The 18,696-nt window shown below is 36.8% G+C and overlaps 1 protein-coding gene across 4 annotated transcripts in view; it reads left to right on the forward strand.

The window, feature by feature from the left end:
- uhrf2 (ubiquitin like with PHD and ring finger domains 2) overlaps nt 1-18,696 on the forward strand; it is a 160,906-nt gene that overhangs the window by 48,330 nt on the left and 93,880 nt on the right. The window lies entirely within an intron of this gene.

Raw genomic sequence — 18,696 nt, forward strand, 5'->3', positions numbered from 1 at the left:
GGTTATGGAAAATGGAGATGTCATATTACATATAACATGACCTACACTGTACCTTGGATGTAAAATCTTCAATATGATCCAAATATACATTAATGTAGTAATGAAATAAATATGCAACCATAAAGTGAGACATACATTTCTTAATTTTTTCTCACTTCATTTATTTTGTTCTTTCAAAGACTTCAAACATTGAACATTAGAACAAAAACTCCCTGTTAAGTATATAAAAGTTGAAATTAGTCCTCCACAATTCTACTAACTCATAAATTCCACAAATTAACATTAGTATTTTGCATTTTTTCAAATATGCCTAACACAGGATTGTGGCTGTATTATTTTTTGCTTTCTCATCTTCACATCTGCTTTCACATCGCTTTAGTCTTTATATATAGTATATATAATTGTGTGCAAAAGTGTAGGCACCTCTGGTTATATTGTGTTTCAGTGAATCTCTAAGTGAACAGAAGGTGATACAACTTTTACGGGGTTCAAAAATAAACCCAACAACTTTCTGCAAATTGTAATTGTTATTTATACAGTATGCTGATTTTAACAGATTGAAATTTGGGCACCCTTCCAATTGATTCATTACTACTTTTTGAATTTGTTTTTTTCAAGGGCCTCAGAACTTGACTTGATAAATGAAATCAGGTGAAGACAACTCCTGGGTCTGACCCTTCTAACTTCTTAGGTTTTGATTGTTGATCTGTCCACTTCCAACAACCATAACCATGGGCTCCTCTAAACACCAGTCTGAGGATTGAAAATAAAGATAATTCCCTCTTAAAAAGTAGGGGAAAGTTCTCTTTTTGCTTCCAGCTTGCACAATTTCAACTGTCAGAAAGATCATTAAGAAATGGAAGTTAAAGGGAACTGTTGAAGTCAAGGCAAGATGTGGAAGACCCAGAAAAATCTTTGATTGATGGGGTGGATCTGTTATGGTTTGAGGTTGTGTGGCAGCCAGTGCACAGGAAATATTTTACGGGTGGAAGGAAGAATGAATTCAACTAAATATCAACAAATTCTAGACGCTGTCCCAGAGTCACTGAAAAAAATTGAATCTGAAAAGAGGTTGGATGTTTCCACAGGACAGCAATGCGGAACATACCTTTACATCAACTGTGAAGTACTTACAGAATCAAAAGATTAAGATTTTGAAAGAATATTTCTGAGCTAGAAGAGTTCTGCAAGGAAGAGTGGGAAAAAAATCCTAAAGCAAGAAAGGAAAGACTCTGGCTACAGGAAATGTTTGGATAATGTGACTTCTGCCAACGGATGTGTTACTAAGTACTGATTGACACGGTGCCCAAAAGTTTGCACATGCCATATTCACTGTTTTATTATTTTGAATATCTAGAAAACTGTAAATACTTATGCATTATAATTTACACAAAGATGTCATATTTAAATGTATATAGGTTTTGTCAGCTTCTTTTCACTTTGTAATAAAGTATGAACTGAAACATACAATTTGACCAGGGGTGCCTACACTTTTGGAAACAACTGTACACTGTTTTTATATTTGGTACATGTGCACTGTGCAAGCATGGAAAGCACACTGGTTTAACAGTAGTGCAGCATTACCCCTCATTTCTGCCTGTGTTTTTAGTGAGGCCAAATTGATGGATGCTGATTATGAAATTTGTGCTTAAAAGTTGGGGTCTCAAACTCAATTCCTGGAGTTCTTTGTCTCTTTTGTTTTTTGTTCTGTCTGAGCTGTCAGTTACATAGTTCTAATTATTTAGTGAATTGCATGTTTGTAATACTTTGAATCGGGATTCGATGTGACACATGTACCTTTAATGAAGTGAATGTTTTCATTCAAATTTGAAAACGCTTAAGAAATATACAGTCTACATAATAAACAAATAGTTTAATTGACTACTTACTGTGGGTACGAACATAAAACAAGGAGACGAGTTTGATAGTCATGCATAAGGTGAATTATACAGTATCAGCACAAATGTAGAAAATGAAAGAGCTAAACCAAATGAAAATGAAAGAGCTAAAAATGTTACTTTTAAGAAACATTTTTTAGCATTTTTTTTATTCTTTTGGGACTCACCATTGGAAACTGTTATTTTACTTTATCACTTCCCTTGCCTAAAGTGTCATCTATGGGCTCTTGGGTGCTGTGTCTCCAGCCTTGTTATGTATTAAAATGTTCTCTTTGTAAAGTTGCCGAGTTGCTAGGTTAGTCTTTTTGGGTGCAATAAAGCTGCAGTACAGTGCTGTGGATCTGTGCTGAAGACTTGCTTACTAATGTCCTACTAGTGTTATAGTCATATTATGTATTGGATCATCTCAGGCATTCTTTTACCTTTTACATGTTATATAACTTCTTTGCTGATCTCATCTGATATCATTCTTTATGTAACATTCTCACCAAACACTTTCAAGCATATTTTGTTATAGATTTGTTTGTTTTATAAAACTCTATATATTATAAAACTCAATATATATTTAAACTCTCTAAACAAAAGTCAGTTCATTTAATAAACGTTTATATAAAGTCTATGTTTATAAACTCTTGTACTCATTTCCTATCCAGACTGGCCTCCTATTCAGATCTCGTACAATGATTTTAGAGAATACAATTTTTAATATAATACCAATTCTAACAGTGCCTAGTACTCCACATTCCTTTCTTTTAAAGCACTTATTTTAATTACCCATTTGTCCCACAGATTCACTCATTTTAAAAGAGTAATGCAATCTTTGGTGGGTGGGGGAAACTAGGAAAATATAAATTACATTATTGAAAGAAAAAGTACTTTTACAGTATTAATCTGGGACCTAGTAGGAAGTTGTTTATCAGAACATTTTCCCACCCTTTTCTTGTTTTTTTAAATCTCATATTTCACTTCGGTGTCATGGGTAACTTTAAATTGCAGGCTGCCCACCTATACTGCCCCAGTTTTAATTTGATTAATTTTACTTAAGACCCTTGATCATAAACACCAACATTTTGTACTATTCTTTTTTTGTTCTTTGTTTTAAACCAACATTTAATGTTGTAATGTAATGTAGTAATGGTAGTTCTTCCCTTTATCTTTCAATAATTAAGCACATTTATGTTTATTCTCTTTATTTTTTAAGTCGGAGTACTGCTAAAATATACAAGGAAAAGCATTCACCCCACTGTTACTTCCAAAGGGCTTTGACAGACCACAATTTATATTTGCATGGCATTGTTTATTTATTATTATTGTTGTTTTATGTCCAGTTGTCTTCCACAGTTTCCTATAAATAATCCCTAGAGGTTAAATCAAGATCCAAGCCTCCGATGTGCAAAAACCTTGTTTGTTCCCCTCAGTATTGATAATTTATCTTAAGAGACACAAAGTATCCCACATTGCCCTTCCTTTAACAGTACAGGTTTGGTCTTTTTCTGTAAGAATGTTATCCAATAATCAATTCACTATTCCCTTAGCAAATACCTTGTAATCAGGGTTCTTTAATGTGACTTGCCTTCAGTTGTTTAAGGTTATGTATATCACCATTTGTATATAGAATGGCAATCTTTCTTCTGGCCTTTGAAAACATACTGTAGAACATCATCACATACAGTACATTTTGAAGGGCTTTGTACACATTTCTCCTGCCAACCTCAGATCTTGTTCATACATGGTTTCCATATTGAGTACCAGTCTTCCCAACCACAGGAGACCTTTGCTCATACATGGCTATGCTGTGTGGAAACAATGTGCTGTATGGAAACTTTTAAAGAGTGCCTGGCTTCTTCACCAGTTCATGACTCTGTGTTGTCATCTTGGATCTGTCACGCATTTCCTTTGTGAACCAGCTTCGCTTCACCCAGCTGGGCACTGAGTTCCATATTTTTGTCATCAGGGTGCATGCATGATTTCAGTCCTCTCTTAAGTACATTCAATTGTTTGACTTTTTTTAAGTTTTAGGATTGAATGTAAATAATTGCCTCAGTTTTATTTTTAATTGTATTGTATTACTTTCATATGTTAAAATATTATATTCACAATCTTGTATTTGTACTTTTTGAGGAAGAATGTTGCAAGTAATGTTAGCTGTTGATGAGTATAACATGGACCATAGGAACCTAACCCCCTATTTCCCACATATTGAAGTATTTACCAGCCAGAGTATTGCTAACTGTGGGGGTTATTTTTCTAAAAACTAAGGCTTTGTGTGGTCATGTAATGATATGTGGTTTGTACACTTGTATAGTTAAACTGTTAGAGTTTGTGGTAGAAGAGTTCCAAAACCTCCAATTTTGCAGTTTTGTTGAAGGTGGCATAATGTGCAGAGATTTATACTTTCACAGTCTCTTGCTCTGTGCCAGAAGCCACTGCATTTTCTGCATTTGATCTTTTGCTAGTTTTTAAAATAATCAAATAGCGCATAAGAATATGGACTTTAATTGCAGGACGTCCTCAAATACAATTTAACCACAATTCCTCCTTCATACCCCAGTGCCATGACTGTTCAAAACACCACCATCCTCTGGAAAGCCAGGAAGAATTATTTTCCTTCCCCAAATGTTTTGTGAAATGTTTTTGTATAAGCACAGCCATCCAAGCCATAGGATTAAAAAAACCTTTACTTTAGAGGCAGACAGTGTGGAATCCTTTCCAGTGGTGTATCAGACTTTTTTATTTAAACAGCCCAGTAGTAAATTGACTTTTCAGAAGCCTGTGAGTTCATAGGCAGCTCTTGACACATATAAATTTTTTTCTGACAATATTGAGCATACTGTTATTATGATAATGTAATTAACTTTAAGAACACTGTTTTATTCTTATGCACTTAAAATTTAAAATTCTTCTTCATGGTTAAAAGCTCCATTCTTCCAAAGTGTCATTCTTTCTTTGAACCACAAGCAGAAAGAATGTTATAACATCTCTGAAAACACACAGACACCCACACACACACACTTAAACCAGGGCCAGTTTTCCCAGAAACCAATTAACAAATAATATGTCTTTGGAGTGTATGAGAAAACCACAGCACTGGAGGAAACCCACACAAACCCAGCAAGGACATACCAACTCCATGCTGAAAGCACCCCAGGTCCAGAATTGAACCCAGGGTCCCATCTCTGCAAGGCAGCCATGTTAACCACTGCACCGCCCCAAAATAAAATAATAGTTGTGTAATAAAGAGGATTGAGCACTTGTGTAAAACACTTCTGAACTTTGTCCTTAAGTAGATTCCTATTAGATTTTTTAACAGGTGTTAACTACACCGTGACTACTGTCTTGACTCCAAAATTGCCAGTTTACTCACTAGTGACATTTTAAAAACACTGTCTGCATTTTTGTGCTTTTTCTTCCTGTTAATAAATTTGACCAGTCTGCATAGCACTGTCAGAGCTGGAAGTTGACACAGTTGTGTCTGTCTGTAACCACAGCACCATTTGGATGGAATTGTGCCTGTTGTTTAGGGGCCATTTATGAGGTGCTCAGGCTTTAAGACTGTTGTTCAGAACATATAAAAGCAAACAGGAAAAATTGTGAAACTCAAATAAAAAGGCCTACATGTTTGCTACTCAGTAACAAAATGTGTCATGACTTCATCTCAAGGTGTGAAGTGGGCTACCATACAGACATATCCAAAAGATAAAGCCATCATAAAAACACAAAAAAGCAATATCTAGATCAATTGATTTCACACAATCACAAGATTGTGAGATGTTGGTTCATGTAATTTTTGGGATTTCTGAAAAGTCCTAAAGTTTCCATTTTCAAAAGTGTGCTGTCTGTCATGTGGTGTTGTTATTGCTAAACAGATTGTCGTTCTTGATGGTGTTTTTTGCATTGCTGATTAAATAAAAGAGAGAACTTGTCTGGACATTTTTAGATTACTTTGTGGTTTTAGTATTTTTACATGCTAATGTTTGTTTTTGTCAATTAAGTGTGTATATTCAAACACATCTTTAAGTGATTGAGTTTCTAATTCAAGAAGTAAAAATCTTCCTGATTGACATAATTATTGGATATCCCGAGGCCTTCTTTGACAATCCAGTACACTTGGAGTGTAGGATGAGTTCTGCGCCCTGGCTGTTGTCAGTTAGAATCAAGGCTATGCCAACTGCTGACTGTGGTTGGGAGCTCCAGGCAAAAGAGAGCAGTTTTCCTGAGGGCTGCCAGTGGGTCTGGAGGTGTAGCTGCCTGGGGGAACGTGGTTTACCTCACACCAATGATCCCTGAGCACCTGCAGGGCCAAAGCTGTGTCTGTTCTTCAGCTGGCACCAAAGCTCTGCTGCTTACATTCAAGCACTGCAGTGTGAAGCCAATAAAAAAAGCAGACGGCTTGTGAGTACACACATTTCCTGGAGGTTGTGTGTGTATTGCCATTATCTATCACAGGCTTGTGGAGGAACCTGTGTTAGTAAGTGTTTTTGAATGTTTGTTGACAAATTGGCTTACATCTTTTATTCACACAATTTAAATATTAGGTTATGCAGGGAAATTATAATTTACAATTGCAGAATTTAAAAAATACAGGCATGGGGGCATACAGTAATGAAGATACTGTACTTCTAGTGCATAAAAGATACTACTGTATATATTGATCCTTTTAAGATGCTCAAAGAACCTTCAGTGGTTGCATTTTTTTTAATGCTGTAGCCAGAGATCTTAAGAATTACCATTTACCCTTGACATTTAAAGCTTGGAAATTTCAGAACTAATGTTACCCATATTTAAAGACGTGAAATACAAAATCAGAGATTTCCTAGAATGAAGATTTTAAAAGCTGAATGGATTGCACAGGACAATACATTTTATTCTTTTGAAATTGTCAGACTTCTACTTGTCAAGATAAAACTTCTACTCACACTAACTTACTGTAAATATTCAAAAGGAAAGCCTGCATGATGACTAGGGTGTAATTGTGTAACTGGGGCTTCAAGTTTTTTGATTTTCTATCTCAGAACAAATATAATTTCCTCCTATAACAGGTCTACTGCTATTTAACATAGTAATGATCTTATTCTAAGTCTGCTTGAACTAAAGTGAATGTATTTTGATTAGCAGTTTGAAGTAGCCTCTTCCAAGGAGTTGAGGAATGTTTATTCACATTGATCTCTCTGTAAAGTTTTTAATTTCAGAGAATTTAAGAACTAATTCACTCCTGGTAATTGGAGTTGGTGGATGGAGATAAAATCAGCTTGGTTTTTAATCTGAGCATATATAATCACATTTTTTAGATTTTAGATTGAGCAGCATTAGAAATGGTAGAATCTGAGCTCTTTAAGCATCTTTTGAAGGTTCAAGGGCAAAAGCTCCAGGATCCTGTGGCGGAAATTGGTCCTCACTGTTTATTTGCTTCCCCTTGCCATTGTGCTGTAGCTTTGAAAGCAGCTCTCAGCAAATATTTTTCATCACTAGTCAGTGAAGATAAGGGCAAATTAAAGACTTTTTTCAGCTTTAACCCAGTTTCTCAATCCTGTTCCCTCAGTAATCTCTACAGCAACCAATGAAAAGTGCAAAGTACAGTATAGTTTTCTTGATATTTTTAAGGATAAAATTTTCATTATTATTATTATTGATTATTACATCAACAAGTGCAATCTGCACATCATATCTTTCATCACCTCCTTCAGCTACCCCACGCTTTGTAGGCTTTAACATAGTCTCTTCTGTTGCTCTTCAACCATCATTTCTAAAATGAAAACATATACATCCTCTTTGGATCCTATTCCCACGCCTCTCTTCAAATCCTGTTTACCTGTTCTGATTCAGTTTATCACAGACCTGATTAATAATTCTCTCGAGACTGGAGCAGTGCCATCACTGTTCAAAACTGCTACTGTTACTCCTCTCTTAAAGAAATCTAACCTTGACCGCAAGCTAATCTCCAGCTACAGGCGTATAACCTCCCCTTCATCTCACAGGTTCTCGAAAAGGCAGTAGCTACTCATCTGCAGTTTCACATGAGTTTCTACCAACTCTTTGAAAAATTGCAGTCAGATTTCTGAGCCTTACACAGCACAGAGTCTGCCTTTGTGAAAGTGTCTAATGATCCATTCTGTCCATTGGTTATCATTCTGTCCATTCCTGTCGTACTTGATCTCACAGCAGCCTTTGACACTGTGGACCACAACATGCCTAATCAGAGATTGAGGGACTATGTCAGACTGCAAGGCACAGCTCTGAAATGTTTTCCGCCTATCTTTCAATAAGCCAGCAGTTTGTCTGTATTGGGGAATGATCAGATATGTTATCAGTGTCCCCCAAAGGACAGTATTGAGGCCCATCTTGTTTCTTATTTACATTCTTCCTCTGGGTCAGATCATGCAGCAATTGGGCATTAACTTTCACAGATATGCAGATGACACACAGCTGTACTGTATATTAACACCAAACCTGATGTGTCCACTGCCTTGGAAAATTTAAACAGCTGTTTGGAGGAGATCAGGATATGATGATTTGGATATACAATCACCTATCCAAATCAGTGTTAACTTGTCTGTGGATAACATTAAAGCTGAAACCATTCAAGTTGGTATTCAAGTATTCAAGTTGGTGTAGATTTCAACACCTAAATATTTAAATACTAATACACCTAATATTTACTGCTGGGATGTTTGTAAGTAGAACTGTGTCTTCCAATTTAAAGAAATTTAAGATAAATGGAACTGATTTGATCCAGTTGATTTTAAAACCAGACAATTTGCTAAAGTTGCTGAAAATGTCAAATAAAAGGGAGTTTGACAGGGTGGAATTCTCAAACAGAAGATATACAACTTAGCACCAGAGTTCAGTAAAGATAGAGGATGATAGCTAACAGAAGCAAGACAATGCCATTTAACATCCCTGTTAAAGGAACCCCTCCGTATGGTTACCTCTGTATCATTTTCAGCAAAAACCTCAGTTGATCACAGAAGGTTTGCAGGAACTCACTAGGGATCCCATCTATCACTGTTCATACTTTGTAAGGCTGCCTTTAACTCAGCAAAATGTGGGCTTCCAAATTAGCTGCCTTGCTCTCTAAGCAATGTGGCAACTGAAGTTTAGCAAAACATTGTTTTCCGTGATGATTACACATAGAAGGAGCTAAACTCTGAGTTAATTAATTTCGGTTCTGAGACAATATCATCCTTTGAGTTTTTGATAGTAGTAATGTTTACAAACCTCCCATTATTTTTAATCTTAAAGCCTAGCTAACTTCCCTTTGCCTTGAAGGGGTGGGCACTCCAAGATTCCCACATAATAGTTTGACAATCCATGTAGCGCAGCAGATTGAAGATCAGGGTCCTTGGCCTCCTGGACCCAGCCTTAGATTAGTCCTTGACTGGTGGAGCCTGCAACGACGGGGTAATGTGACCCAGAGTCTCAGATAAAGTTGCATGCTATGAAGTGAATCGCTATGTGCAGCTAGAACTCTCTCTATAATTCGCAAAAAGTATTTGTGGTCTGGGGCCAATCTGAAATGTTTCTCCTTGGATGTCACAGGTGGAGACAAACCATTCTTCGTCTTCAGGAGCATGGCACTGAACTTGGACCCAACCAATAACAAGATAAAGAAAAAGAATGAAAATACAGCTCTGAATGAAGATGAGTGAAAAATAGGGAGTTATCGAGCAGAAGCTCAGTGAATCTCAGACATCACATACCTAGTGTTACAGGAGTTTTTTATGTTGCCACTTTATTTGGTTTTGCCATGCTCACTCTCATTTACATACCTGTTTTAAAAATATAAACACTGATTCTGAATGTATGCTGCATTTACAAGTTGCTTTTCATACTTACTGTAACATTAAGTTAACACTTGCACATTTTTTTGTGCTTGTTTGAGTTACAAGATCATTTTCTTTCATAGTTGTAAAACCTTGAACCTTTGCATAAAGACCTGGAGTATACCAGTGCTGCCTAGCACTCTACAGTGCTGAAATCAATTAGCAATTAGTTTCCCACTGTTTAGAGAGACTTGAGTTGATTTGGTATTGGCATGTTGCTATGGCAACTACACTTGGAGAGAGAGTGCGAGCCATTCAGTCATAGTTTGTAGCTCCCAGAATGCTTTGGATGTGGACTTAAAGGCAGAGAGACATGTTTTGATATATTTGTTTATTTAAGAATGATGATGCTAATGTATTATAGAGTTATTATTGGATAAATTGTTGAACAGGAGTAGTGAGGGAAATGATTTCTTTCCTAGCTATTGCTTGCACTCATTTTAATCAAGATCTAGAATAATGCCATTCCTTTTCAATCATGTAGGTCAGGGCTTCATATAAAATGCCTTTTTTCTGCAACTGCTGCGGACTGAAAACGTGTAATAAGACCTTTGGAATTACCATTATGACGCAGATGGTTTTACCCTGTCTAATTTTCTTGGATTTATTCCCATTTCATACTCCATGGTTTGGATTTATTGAAGAAATGTAGCAAAATACCTTTGCAAATATGTTCCTTTCTACTTCTTCAACTCCAAAACAGCAATTTCAATGAGACATTGCAATTTTTCCACACTGAATCTGTAAGAAAACATACCTATTTTTATTTCCAACATTAGGCAGGTTTAAGACTGCAACAAGGGCTGGGCTTCTTTTCCAGCACAAATATTAAGGTCAATCACATCAGAAAAAAAAAAAGAATTGTCAGGAAAATTGGTCTTTGTGGAGAAGTTAGAGATTTGAAATGTATAATCTTTTTTGTCCCTTCCTGCTTTACTCCAATATTTCCTGTTAGAAATATTGACTTTTGATTATTTAATTCATTTATACTATACCTAATAATATAGAGACATCGTGTCAAGTACTAATACTAATAAAAAAGTTTGCTTCCAGTTATGAAAAAAAATAGCCTGATTGTTTAGTAGAATTGGTTGTCTGGCAGTGTCTGTTTTCTATAATTTTCTCCCAAGAGAAAAAAAGTATAGAATGCTGGCCTTGAATTTTCTTTTCATTCAGCTGCAGACGTTCTAGTCCAGATGCTCATGGCAGTTTGATTTGGCACTCTTCTCCTGTAGCCCTTTCACACCCCTAGCTTCATATGCTGTTTCCATGGCAACCTGCTGACACAGCATTGCAAGTGTTTAGCTACTGTAGCAACTGCATTGTAGGTGCCAGGGCCTGGCAGCTTATCTCTAAATTGAAAGTCTGATGCTGTAATTTCCTCAGTCTTTCTCTATACAACAACTCTGCCTCCCTCTGCATCTCCAGCTGTCTTCAGGACGAAACTACCAGTGCCGGGGAATTGAGGTTTAGAGGGCTTCAGAAGCACAGAGGCCTCAAAATGTGAGCAATGGAGCAACTACCCACATCTGGACAACTATAAAATGTGGTTTCAACATACAATTGTGTTTAAAAAAAACATCTTTGCCTGTTGATTCATGTAAGAAGTACAACTTGGACAGAGTTTGAGAATTTGTTGCATTGAGAATCACGGTGGCAAAGTTGTTAGCACTGCTGCCTCACAGTGCTGGGGCCCTGGGATCAATTCCTGGGGTGCTATGTGCATGAAGATTTCAAGTTCTCCATGTGTTTGTTGGTTTTCTTCTGAAAGACATATTTTTTGTTCAAAGACATACTGGTTAGTTAATTGATTTCTGGGAAAACTGCCCCTAGTGTAAATGTGTACGTGCTTGCTTGCTTGTGTCTGTGTGTGACCTGCAATGGACTGGTGTCCCATTCAGTGTATTCTGCCATTACCCCATTGCTTCTGGGGTTAGTCTCTGGTTACTCCTGCAACCTTGTATTGGACAAAACAGTTAGAAAACGGAGGTGGATGATCATGCATTGGTACAGACTGTGCAGTTCTTCAGTTTATATGTGATTGTAAGGATGCAAATGAAGAATATAGTCTGCCATTTATGTTTTCATTTTAAATTTGTGCCAACACACTCATTTGTTGATTTCCATGCCACACGGGATCAGAACTGAAAACCAAAAGGGAATTAATTTAGAAATGAAAACAGGAAACACTTCCTTGTACAAAGCTTTGTACATATCTAGAAATATCTTCCCAGTCAGGAAGGCACTTTTAAGAAATGACAGTATGAAAATTTCATCTAGCTAATAAACTTATAAATGAGACAACTAGATTGACTGAAGTATTCTTGTTGCATCCTTTATTATTATGTTTCCCTGTATTTCCCTGCATGCATTCCCTTGCAATAATCTGTATTGCTTTGAGATGCAAAAATGCTTACTTTGTAAAATGAGGTGTTTGGAATGTAATTAATGATTCCTTACACTTATCTATTGCTTTTCTGGACACTAGAAGCGCTTTACAGGTAATGGGTACTCCCTCCACCACCACCAGTGTGCAGCATCCACCTGGATGATGCAGTGCCAACCATAGTGCACCAGAACGCTCACCACACATCAGCTATCAGTGGGGAGGAGAACATAGAGAGGAAGCCAATTCAGAGAGGGGGATTATTAGGAGGCCAAGATTGGTAAAGGCCCATCGGAAAATTGCTCAGGACACCGATGTAAGAGCCCTACTCTTTTCGAGAAATGCCCTGGGATTTTTAATGTACATAGAGAGTCAGGACTTGGTTCTGTGTCTCATCTGAAGGACAGCGGCTTTTTACAGTATAGTTTCCCTGTCACTATACTGGGGCATTAGGACTCACACAGACTGCAGGGTGAGCGCCCTCTACTGAACACTCTAACACCTCTTCCAGCAGCAACCTTAGTTTTTCCCAGGTCTCCAATCCAGGTACTGACTAGGCTCACACCTGCTTAGCTTCAGTGGGATGTCAGTTGTGAGTTGCAGGGTAATATGTCTGCTGGCAATGTGAATTTGAACCTTCATTAAAACCAGTGTCCCAAAGTAATTTAAGAGTATATAACAGGTTTTGCATATAAAAAGAGCAATGTCATTGTAACTAATAAGAAATTAATTGCAAAGTATGTTGCTTGGTTTTGTCTAGGGTCAAGAAAGGTAAGATATGGACAGCAGGAGTGAGGACGCTCTGCATATTGGCAGTACTGCTGCTTGAGATTGCAGCTTTGAATTTAAACTTGAAAGGAAGTCAACACTCCCTTGAGTTGCCAACATTTTTCTGATGTGATGGGAGACATTGCCAAGTGAACCAAAGCCTCCAGCACATCCAACATTTCATTTTATTACAGGTTGCTTGACTTCAGTTTGTAGATAACAGTCTTGTATGTTGAAAGTCCCTGTACCACATTTGTTTTTATATGTGTGAATTATTATGGATACAGGTGAGTATTTACTGTGTTTTTCTTTGTCTTATCCTCACGGTTCATATGCTTGTTAATCTTGTGAAAGTGTGGAACCCACAGTTTTGTTGGTTTTCCTGACTCTTTCACTGACCTCCTTTATTATTTACACTTTTTGTAAATAATATTTTTATGCCACAGTCATAATTGAATACAAAAAAGATTTCTGGTGCAGTGTCACATTAAGTTAAGATACAGTATGCTCTCTGTGTTGCTCTTGAAATAAAATTTTAATGGGAGATTTGAGTCTGATTGTGGAGACCTTTTCTGTTCAATATTTTGACATAGGTTTTTGAAAATAAGTCTAATAAACTTAAACCAGTTTTACACTTCTTTGATTTCACGTGTATTAGGACCATTGAAGATGTGGATATGGATTTGGTCTTTGATTAAGAATAGTGAGTTCAAGCTCTTATGAAAGTTTATATTAAGGTGATTTTATATTATATATTAATTACATCTGGTAGAGCAGTGGCGCAGTGGATAGCACGGGTGCTTTGCAGTGCTGGGGACTTGGGTTCAAGTCCCCATACAATCTGTGTGGAGTTTGTATGTTCTTCTCATGTTTGTATGGGTTTCCTCTGGTTGCTCTGGTTTCATCCCACAGTATAAAGTGTCTTTGACTATGTGTGCCCTGCATCCCATCCAGGGTGTATCCTGCCTTGCCCCCTCGCTTGCCAGTATATGCTCTGGCTCCCCTGCAACAATGTATGCGATAAAGCAGTTGGCAAATGGATAGATATTTATCCTCAAAAGATATTGATAAAGTCAACCCAGTGGATTTCATAATCAACAGACTCATTAATGAAAGACCACATTTGTGTTCTTCTTGAATCATTCATTTTCTGCATCACTTTAATGTCTTCACATACTGTATTTCTTTCCATATGCAGTACATTTTATCTGGGAACACATGAAAATAGACCTTTTTAAACAGCCCCCTTGCATCTGTAACAGATGCATGCATAGTATTGTCTAGTATTGACAAAAGGCACTTGTTTATTCTATCATTGTGTTGGTAAAATTGTATAGTGTTTAAGTAGCACTCTTCATATATTTCTAATTCTTTCTCTGTTTTTCTTTAAATCCTTTGCAAACATATATAGTACAGCTTGGGATTTGTTTTGTCTGTAGCATATAAGCATTGTTTAAGCTACCTCTTGGATGGCAAAGTAAATAAAAAGCGAGCTCTGCTGATGGAAGTTGCCTGATTTATGACTGGAGAAGAAGTATAGCTAAGGATGGAAGCTAGGCTTTTGTTTCATATTGTGAAGTTTTCTGGCTCTGTGACTAAAAGAATACTCTTTTTACCTCTGGGTCTGGTTTTCCTAGGACCTGCCTGCTAAAAGATCACTGCTAATGCATACTGTACTACCTGGTTGAAACACAGTGTGCACATACAGTATACTGTATAATTTAATGCTGACAGGTAGTGGGCTCAAGACAGCAAGGTGTTTCAAGGACTTTCCAATACAGAGGAATAAATGAGTTTAATAGCATGATGATTTCCTCTTGTGTTGATTGTGATTTGTTTTTTAAACTCATAGTAGTATAGTAACATATACATATATCTTCTTAAATAGTCGAATTTACTTCAGGATAAGGCAATAATAATACTAAATTATATTTTTGCCTGCGTCTGGAAAAAGTCACATTCCCACAGTTTTTCACAGACATATTTAACAGTGGAGATGCAGAGCAGCCACACAAGCCAGAGTGGCAGATTGATAGGAGGAGTGCTTAGAAATAAATAGAAAGAGATAAACTATTGTATTAAAGATATCTTACCTTACATAATTCTTTTTTCTGCTGTAAAGCTGGTCATTTTTCTTACCTTCATTTTAAAACAGAAATCCTATTTAGGACAGGAGATGATTAAACACCCTCATGTTTACAGTGTTTTTATTACTGATATTTGGGGTACAGTGTGTTATAACTCATATTCTTTTAGTTATGTAAATCTAAATCAACTGGAAAATCATAAATGAGAAAACAAGCAGTGAACACCATAATTGTTGGTCCCATTGCTTAAACGTTAATGGTTTTTGGAGTCCATATGGGACTTTTCTTGGTTTGTTTCTTTGGTTTGTTTTAATTTATTTCTGTTGAAAAAATGCATGCATTATTTCATGTGCATTATTTCAAGTGTATTAGGGTTTGTGGAGGGTTGTATAAATGTTTATTTTAAAGTGTTTTAAGTTTATATATATAACAATTCATTTAGGAATTTTTTGCAATTGATCTATTTATAATGTCTTGTTTAAGGGACGTATGTTTCTATGTACATCATATGATAGTGTGGGTGTATGTGTTTGTGTTCACAATTTCAGTTCATTAGATCAGAAGAGATCATTGTAAACATGTTCTCATTCCCAATAATGAACATACTTGCAGTTATTTTCAATTGCCTTCCAGAGCCTTTAATAGCATATTGTGAAATGTACCTCTTTTGTGACAGCACGTATTGTATAAAAAGATAAAATAATACAAGACAGCTGTTCTTTTTTTGTTCTATTTTTTAGTATTGTAGTGTGTGCTACTTGTGAAGACAGACATTGCAACAAGTATAATAAGGGTGAATACAAGTCCCATGAAACCTTGCGTTTGCTAAAAAGAAACTCCATTTCATTATAAGGGTTGCTAATGTTTGCATACTACAAACGCAGTTATGCATTATGAATATGACTCTGAATGTGCGTTTTCTCCACAGTGTCTGCCTGTTAGTTGTGTTCCTGGTTATCCTGTGTGTGTTGATTTAATCAGTGTGGGAAATTGCTTGCTCTGGTTCCTCTCTAGTCATTGGACTGCGACAAATTGCATTGGCTTAGTTTCTGTGCCATCTAAGATTAAAAGTGGGGAATATGCCTGACAATCACTGCAAACCCTAAATTTATACAAATTCCTTGATATAGGCAGTAATTTAAAATAGTGTCTAAAATGTCAGACAGGTGGCCGTATACCCTGTAACTAATGGTGTAGTATATTAACTTCTGTGCTCTTTCAATAATCAGACTGGGGAAAATGTAGCTACTATGTTTTTCTTCCCTTGCTTTTTCACATCCTTAAAAATGTTCTGAAATTTCTTTGTATTGCAGAGCTTGTCTTTACCTGGTCAAAAGACCAGTAGAATGCTCAGAGGCCTTGAGGACAGTTGTTTACTTGCTCCTTTGTAAATTGAAATAAAATACATAGTAATTTGCTGTCTGCAGCTGTGAAGCTACTGTATATACTCCATCTGTTGTCTTCAGATTTTTCACCTGTTGTAAACCCATGCAATGTCAGAAATATTTCTTATCTAGAAGGATACGTGTTGATATATTTTTTTTATTCTGCAGACATAACATATGCATTTGCTCTAAGTACATAGGAAGGTTGCAAACTTGAAGAGGTAATTTGACCTTCTGAATTCTGAAAGCCAGGTTATCAGTAGTCTCCCACAATCCTTTGTGTTAAAAAGTTCCTCTTGTTCTCTTTTGTATTTCAGTGTTAATCCTAAAGATGTCTGTGAGGCCTTTTTAGAGTACATTTTACAGTTGTAACACAAAATCCCTTGATTTAAATTCTATGTTTTTAACTATATGTTTAACATGTTGGAGTGTTCAGATGTCCATGTTTTGTGAGTGGGTCTCATCAACTCATTTTTTATTTTATCAACTGTTATTATTCTGGATAAAATGTTTGGCTAGCTGGTTGGCATTACTGCTTACCATAAAAATAGTTACATATCACAATCACCCACCTGAGGCAGTACGCAGAGGTGTATTCAGTGTGGATTGGAGACCCGAATGAAGGGCGATGCGTTACCCTAGTAGCCGCAGCTGTACTGCCTGCCTAAAGACGAGCCACAGCTGTTAAGGCTCTTCAAAACACTAAATTCCTCCCAAACAGACGGTCAGGGCTACCCCCAGAAGGGCAGGAACTTCTACCGGCAGTCCAAGAACGGAGCGTAAGGCTGTTGTTTTTCTTCATCTGATTTTCTTTTTCTTTTTGCCTGTCCTGTCATGTATCTTTATGTGGGCAGGCTGACCTTTTTCACACATTGAGTTTTTGTTTTGTTTTGGCTTTACGCTCCTTGCCCTATTTAACAGGGTCCAGTCTGGTTACTGCTGTGCTAAGCGTTTTATTTTTCCCAGGCTGGATCCCGTTAAATAGGGTAAGCTCAGCCTGGATGTCGTGGTGCACAGCGGTGCATTTTTATTTTCCCATTTTGTTCTTGTTTTTCCTCTTCTGTTATTTTTGGTCCCTGCTAACCTCACACTGGTGCCTCCATCCCTCAGTCAGGGCGTTGACTTTTTACCAGTGCTTGCTGCTGCTCCTCCCACCCTCACATTGTTACACTTAATAATGTCATTTCCTGGGTCTAGAACCCTTTCTCCTTTCTTGACATGTCCATTACTAGGTTCCACACTGACCTATGCCCCTAAATACTGCCACCAAATGGGGATTCTTGGGGCCATCCATTGCTGGGCAATGCCTCCTGCTGGGATAAAGGGTAAAGTGAAGGGGCAGTGAATGAGTTACAACACCTGAGTGGTGCTATGGATGGGACAGGATGGTGTAGGAAAAACAGGATTTCTTCAGGAAAAACAGGATTTTGATTAGATTGTTTTTGCCACAAATATGATTTGATAAAAAAGAATGTACTTGATGCCTCTTCTTTGGACTGATTCCAAATGTTTTTTGAAAATTGGAGACCTACATTGTCACAATATTTAAAATGAGATCTGATAAAATGTTAACATGACATCCTTTTAGTTAGTGTATATTTTACTCTTTTAATCATATGTCCTACAATTTGGTCAATTTAACAGTGTATTGCTTTCCCATGTTATCTAGATGTAAATGATGTACCAACAATGAACATCTTAACCTTTTTCATTCTTCCAAACCCAGCTTTTTCAATCTTATAATTATAGTTTGAACTTGTCTACAGTACCTGACATCTGTAATTTATTTTCCAAGTCTTGAATTTTGTCTAAATCTTCTGCTATGTTTGGTTATCATTCTGTTTTAGTATTGTCTGCAAACCTGAATAGTTTACTTAACTATACTAGAATATAGAGAATTGGTATCAGATACAGTAATAAGATAAATAAATTAGTTTGATGAAAGAAATCAGCCTAATATGGATCCCTGAGGTATTCCACTGATTAGATCATAACCAGTTTGAGTATTCATCCCTTAGCTGTACTCTCCAATTACCATCTATTAACAATTTCTCAATTTAAATACTTGCATAAGATTCAACTATCAGTTGCTGTTTGGGAATTAATTTTTCATAAGAACTTTATCAAAATCCTTCTGTAAATTTGAACATACCGTTTTGTAGGTTCTTCTTCTGTTCATTCCTCTGTTGCTTATTTAGATGGTCTTGGACAGTCGTCATTCCTGCCGGTCTGCTGAAACCTTCCCTCCAGTCAGGACACAGTAGAGTGGCTAACTCCATAGTGTCTGGCAACGTTGGCACATGCCTGCAGCATGCCAATGGCCCTCTCCCTTGTTTATGGTGACATTCAAAG

The sequence above is a fragment of the Lepisosteus platostomus genome, chromosome 4 (assembly GCF_059453375.1).
Source record: "Lepisosteus platostomus isolate fLepPlt1 chromosome 4, fLepPlt1.hap1, whole genome shotgun sequence".
Classification (NCBI taxonomy): Eukaryota; Metazoa; Chordata; class Actinopteri; order Semionotiformes; family Lepisosteidae; genus Lepisosteus; species Lepisosteus platostomus.